General features: G+C 40.5%; 2 protein-coding genes across 2 annotated transcripts in view; one reads left to right on the forward strand and one right to left on the reverse strand.

The window, feature by feature from the left end:
• LOC105107850 (uncharacterized) overlaps positions 1–645 on the reverse strand; it is a 4,923-nt gene extending 4,278 nt beyond the window's left edge. The window contains exon 1 of the mRNA XM_011001918.1: positions 483–645. The gene's annotated coding sequence lies outside the window, so the exon portion shown is untranslated. The remainder of the gene's footprint in view (positions 1–482) is intronic.
• Positions 1–5,836, forward strand: part of LOC105107859 (uncharacterized) — a 56,126-nt gene that overhangs the window by 14,863 nt on the left and 35,427 nt on the right. The window lies entirely within an intron of this gene.

Genomic DNA, 5,836 nt, shown 5'->3' on the forward strand with positions numbered 1-5,836 from the left:
TGTGGGGGGGGGGGGGGGGCTTGCCTATTAGAAAAGAAAGGGAAATCACTAGATTTGATTTTCTATTGGAGGAGACTTTGTTTAACCAAAAGTGTGTTATTCAATGCCTCGGTTAAAACATAAAATTATATTGACTTTATGCTTAACTGAATGTTTCAAGATTTAATAACAATCAATTAATCCATTCATTAAGTACTCTATGAACCTTTTAACCAAGAACTGATATCTAAGTCTACCTCACTTCTTAAAAAGAAAGATACAAAACAAAATGAAATTCTTAAAAAGAATTTATTATTTCCTAAAAAAATTAGGCTAAACCAATTTTTAACCGAATGCTAATATCAAAATCAAGCCAACATCTACCTTTTTTTTTACACAAAAGACTGAACCTTGAAAAAAAAATCAAGTTTTGAACATTGAGAATGAGGAGGACAAGTTCTTATATTTTATTTATTGTAATGATGGTATGTTTAGGTAAATACCTTGCAGCAGAGGAGGGAGCAGTTGGCAATGGGAGAGAAGGGGTTTAGTGGAGGCGAAGAGATGGGGAACGGGTATAAAGAAAAGAAACCACGCAGGACTTGATTAACAAAGTTTCCATGTAGTTTTCTTATATTACAATAATACCATTAACGTCCATTCTTTGTTTTAAGGTTTCAACATTCAGGACATGCCAGGTTTCAGCAAAGGCAAAAAACGACTGCTAGCAGGGAAAAAAAAAAATCTCAGGAGGCAGCATTAACTCAGATCTGACAGCACCAAAATCATGACTTGAGACAAATCTTGATCACTTTATAACCTTGTTTAAGTTCTCTTGGCAATCAATTTTTTAATTCGATCTCTTGTTTATTATAAATCTTTTTAAGAGTATTTGGCCAGTGGTTTTGTTTTTTTCAACTTGTTTTGTTTTCAAAGTAATTAAAGTCGCTAGATAAATTTAATACTACATTATTTATTTTTTAGGAGTGGAATGTGATTCTCTTTAAAGATATATTGGTTCCACTTAAAAAAAAAAAAAGAAGATAATAGTGCATTTTTAGACAACATGTTTTATTTAAAAAATAAAAATAACTTTAAAACATTTTTAAATCATAAAAATATCAATAGTGCACATAAAGATCTTAATTAGATTTTGTATTATTTATATTGAAAAAAGATATTTTGATTTTTATTTCGTTTTTATTTAACTTATATTATTTCAAACATTAATTCAATTTACTAATAAAAGTATTCATGTTTTCAATAATTTATTTTAATTTTTAAAAAAGTATTTGAATTTAATATGTTCGATCTCATATAATTTATTTTAATTCATGTTTTGTTTTTTTTTTTTAAAGTAGAGAAGGGGAGGTGAGGGATACGAAAAGTTTTTTCCTTCCTTTTTTTTTTTGGATAAATAGGAAGGGGGAATGAAGGAGAATAAATTTGCTTTGATTAATAGAAAAATGAATATAAGATAATAGATATTAAATGATGATAACTTTATACAACTTTCATAAATTACACTAATATAATATTTAGTTGTGTGGTTATGGTTGTAGTTATTTTTTAAAATATTTTTTGTTTAGAAATATATTAAAATAAAATTTTTTATTTTAAAAATTTTATTTTTCTTATTAGCGCGTCAAAATAATCTAAAAATATTAAAAAAAATATTAATTTAATAAAAATAATTTAAATAATTTAAAGACACTTTTAAAACCTAAAAACAAATAATGTTTAAAGCCAAAATGTGTATATGCCCATATGACAAATCAACTATTAGGGATGGGTGCCATCCTAACCACTCTAATTGTCACGGGGTTAAATTTTTCGTAACGAAATTCAACCCAATGCGGCAGTCTAGTCCCAACTAAACTCAGTCTTGCCTCCCCTTTTCGCTCGTGTTTCCTACGACTATGTGTTTCGCTCACCCAACGAAGTTCCCACAATTGTCAAGTCGTATAAAAGGAACAAACACAAGCAAGCACACAAGTTTACAAGAATAACTCTCAACCTTTATTTATCTCATCAACAAAGGATTACACAATACAAGTGTGTGTGCTATGCACAAAATCGCATGCTACACAGCAGAGGCTTGGCAGCCTATTTATAGACAAGTGTGAGTTGCTAGGCTCACCCATAATCCCTATTTTTCAGGCCATAATGGGGCACTTACTCCCCATGATCTCCATGATCTCTCATTTTCGGGGCATAGTGGAGCACTTGCTCTCCCATTAACTTAGTGGCTTACATAGTGGAGCACTTCCTTCCCCACTCAGCTGCCACTTCCCCACATTTTGCCCCAATGATACAGCCATATTCTGCCTATCCGCATGGCAGTCCCTACTGCCTATTCTGCTGCGTCAGCTGCTGACTTAGAAGGTCCATCACCTAAGCTCCCACGTCCATGCCAAGTCGCAAGCTCAACGACTCGCATAGACCATTGCACGCTGCCTGCCGAATTCGTTTCTGCCTACGCAAGGCTGCCGCTGTCCATCGCTGCCGAATTCTAGGCAATGTGCCTTCGTTGGCGCATCCCCGCGCCTAGAGCCTTAACAAACCACCCCCACTAGAAGAGTCCGACGTCCTCGTCGGAATAGATGTGAGGTAGTTTTGCACTTGATCCTCAAATTGCCACAAATCTGTGTCCTTCTCCCACGAAACCTCTTCATTCGTCTTCCATTTCACTAAGAATTCTGTCCGCCGATTCTTTTTGTGTTGGCCAAGTCGACGATGATCCATAATCTTGACGATACCATCGTCAAATTGCTTGTGAATCGTAGGAGGGGCTCGTTGCGACTTACTTCTTTTAGGATCCTCATTGTCTTCATAAAATGGCCGTAAGTAACTTACATGAAAAGTGGGATGAAGCTTCAGCCGTTCGGGCAGCTTCAATCTATAGGCAACAGCCCCAACCTTTTCAATGACTTCAAAAGGCCCATCATATCTTGGCACCAACCCTCGGTGCTTTGACGTCCCCACAATTTTCTTCCAAATTTGAGGAGTTAACTTGAGCAACACCTTGTCACCCACACTGAATTCCAGCATCCTTCGCTTTTGATTTGCATATTTGAGCATCCGCTTCCTGGCCTTTCGCAAACTATCTTGAGCTTGCTCAACCAGCTCCTGTCGCTCCATCGCAAATCTGTATGCCGCTGGACTCTTCCCACCAGATATCTGCACTGCAATCTCGGCAGGAGTTTGGGGTTGTGCCCCCAAAACCAGCTCAAATGGACTTGCTTCCGTTGCCGAGGATTTTTGAAGATTATAGCAAAACTGCGCACTATCTAGCAACTCCAACCAGTTTCGCTGCATTGCTGTCACGTAGTGTCTCAAATATTCCTCTAGCAAAGCATTTATCCTTTCCGTCTGCCCATCAGTCTGCGGATGGTTGGCAGTCGAAAACTTCAGCCTTGTTCCCATCATGTTGAACAATGCTGTCCAGAATCTACCCGTGAATCGCACATCGCGATCGCTTACAATGTCTGAGGGTACTCCAAAGTATTTCACCACGTTGCGGTAGAATAAGTCAGCGGCCACTTCGGCTGTACACACCACAGGGGCAGCTACAAACACCGCATACTTGGTGAATCTGTCCACGACAACCATGATCGTGTTCATGCCATCCACCTTTGGAAAGCCAACAATGAAGTCCATCGAAACTGACACCCAAGGCTTCTCTGGAATCGGCAGCGGCTGTAATAAGCCTGCTTCTCGCTGCCGCAAAGTCTTGTCTTGTTGGCACACAAGACAAGTCCTGACGTAAAGTTCTACATCGTCTTCCATCTTCGGCCAATAATAAGTCTGCGACAAGAGAGCAACCATCCTTTCTCTACCTGGATGTCCTGCCCATTGCGGATCATGAGTCTCCGTCATTAAGTGTTTTCGCAGCTCCCCCTTTGGCACAAAGATTCGACCCCCCTTTGCATAGAGTAGGTCTTGTTCCAGCCAATACCTCCGTATTGTCCCTTCTCGTACAAGCTCAACCATTTTCTTGTACGCTGCATCTTCCCCAGCAGCTAGACGAAGTCGTCCCAGCATGTCCGACTCCACCTGAACAATAGCAAGAACAGTAGCAATTACCTCGCGTCTGCTGAGTGCATCCGCAACCTGATTATGGCTCCCCGGTTTGTGCTCCCATACAAAGTCATATTCGGCCAAGAATTCCTGCCACCGAGCCTGTCTCTGTGACAATTTCTTCTGTGTCCTGAAAAATGTGTTCGCCACATTATCAGTCTTGACCACAAATTTTGGCCCCAACAGATATACTCTCCATATGCCTAGGCAGTGCACCACTGCCGTCATCTCTTTCTCATGCGTCGAGTAATTCTGTTCCGCATCAGTTAGCTTCCGACTCTCAAAAGCAACTGGATGTCCCTCTTGTACTAGCACTCCCCCAATGGCCCTATCCGAAGCATCCGTATGCACTTCAAATGGCTTCTCAAAATCAGGCAGCCCCAAAACTGGAGCTGACGCTACCGCTGTTTTCAGCTTCTCAAAAGCTAGTTGGCAGTCAATCGTCCATTCCCAACTCCGATTCTTCTTCAGAAGATCCGAGAGAGGAGTTGTTTTCTTGCTATAGCCCTCAATGAATCGTCTGTAGTAGTTTGCAAGCCCCAAAAATGACCTCAATTCCGGGACTGATTTTGGTGCTGTCCATTCAACGATGGCTTGAATCTTCCGTGGATCCATCTTCACCTGTCCTTCGCCAATTAAATGGCCTAAGAACATAATTTCATCTCTTGCAAACTCACACTTTTCCCTCTTTACATACAATTCATGTTCTCTCAATCTACTTAAGACTTTAGAGAGATGAGTTACATGTTCTTCAATGCTTCTACTATAGATTACAATGTCATCTAAGTAGACTACAACAAAATTATCTAAGAAATCATATAGCACATCATTCATTAGATTACAAAATGTTGCTGGAGCATTTGTTAGGCCAAATGGCATAACTAGAAACTCGTATGAGCCATACCTCGTCACACAAGTAGTTTTATGCTCATCCCCATCAGCAACCCGCACTTGCCAATACCCCGACCGCAAGTCCAATTTCGTGAAGATAGAGGCTCCGCACAATCTATCCATCAAATCCTGAATTAAAGGGACAGGATATTTGTTTTTGATTGTTACCTTATTGAGTGCTCGGTAGTCCACACACATGCGAAGGCTTCCATCCGCCTTCTTTTGAAACAGCACAGGAGCACCATATGGAGCCTTGGAAGGGCGGATAAATCCCGAGTCAATCAGCTCTTCCAATTGTTTCCTCAGTTCTGCCAATTCCATTGGCGACATTCAATAAGAGGCTTGAGATGGTGGCTTTGTCCGCGGCACCAACTCAATTCAATGGTCGATGTTTCTCCTAGGTGGGAGTTTCTTCGGTAGCTGAGGCGGCGTCACATCTTCGAATTGCTGCAGCATGCTAGCAATTTCGTTTGGCACCTCCCCACAATAGTCTGCCTTCTCATCAACTATTGTCGCAAGAAACACTTTCCCTCCTTTCCGCAATGCTTTGTCAATAGCAATTGTTGAGACCAAGCTCTTCCCCCTTTTCACTACTTTCACAACTGCGAGATTGCAACATGGGACGAAACATGGGCAGCCCTCACTTGCAATCATGACTCCATTGAGATATGGCATCAAAACTATCTTGGCTTTTCGTAAGAAATCTAGACCAAGAATAATATCGTAATCGTCAAGATTTACGACCAACACATCATGCTTACCTCTCCACTGATCCAGTATTATCGGCACATCATAAGACATCCCAGCAATTCTCTGTGCCTTCGAGTTTACTGCCTTCATGGATGTATGGCTATCACTCAGCCGCAAGCCAAGTTCCTTCACCAGC

This window comes from Populus euphratica, unplaced genomic scaffold (assembly GCF_000495115.2).
Source record: "Populus euphratica unplaced genomic scaffold, PopEup_1.0 scaffold413.1, whole genome shotgun sequence".
In the NCBI taxonomy this organism is placed as follows: domain Eukaryota; kingdom Viridiplantae; phylum Streptophyta; class Magnoliopsida; order Malpighiales; family Salicaceae; genus Populus; species Populus euphratica.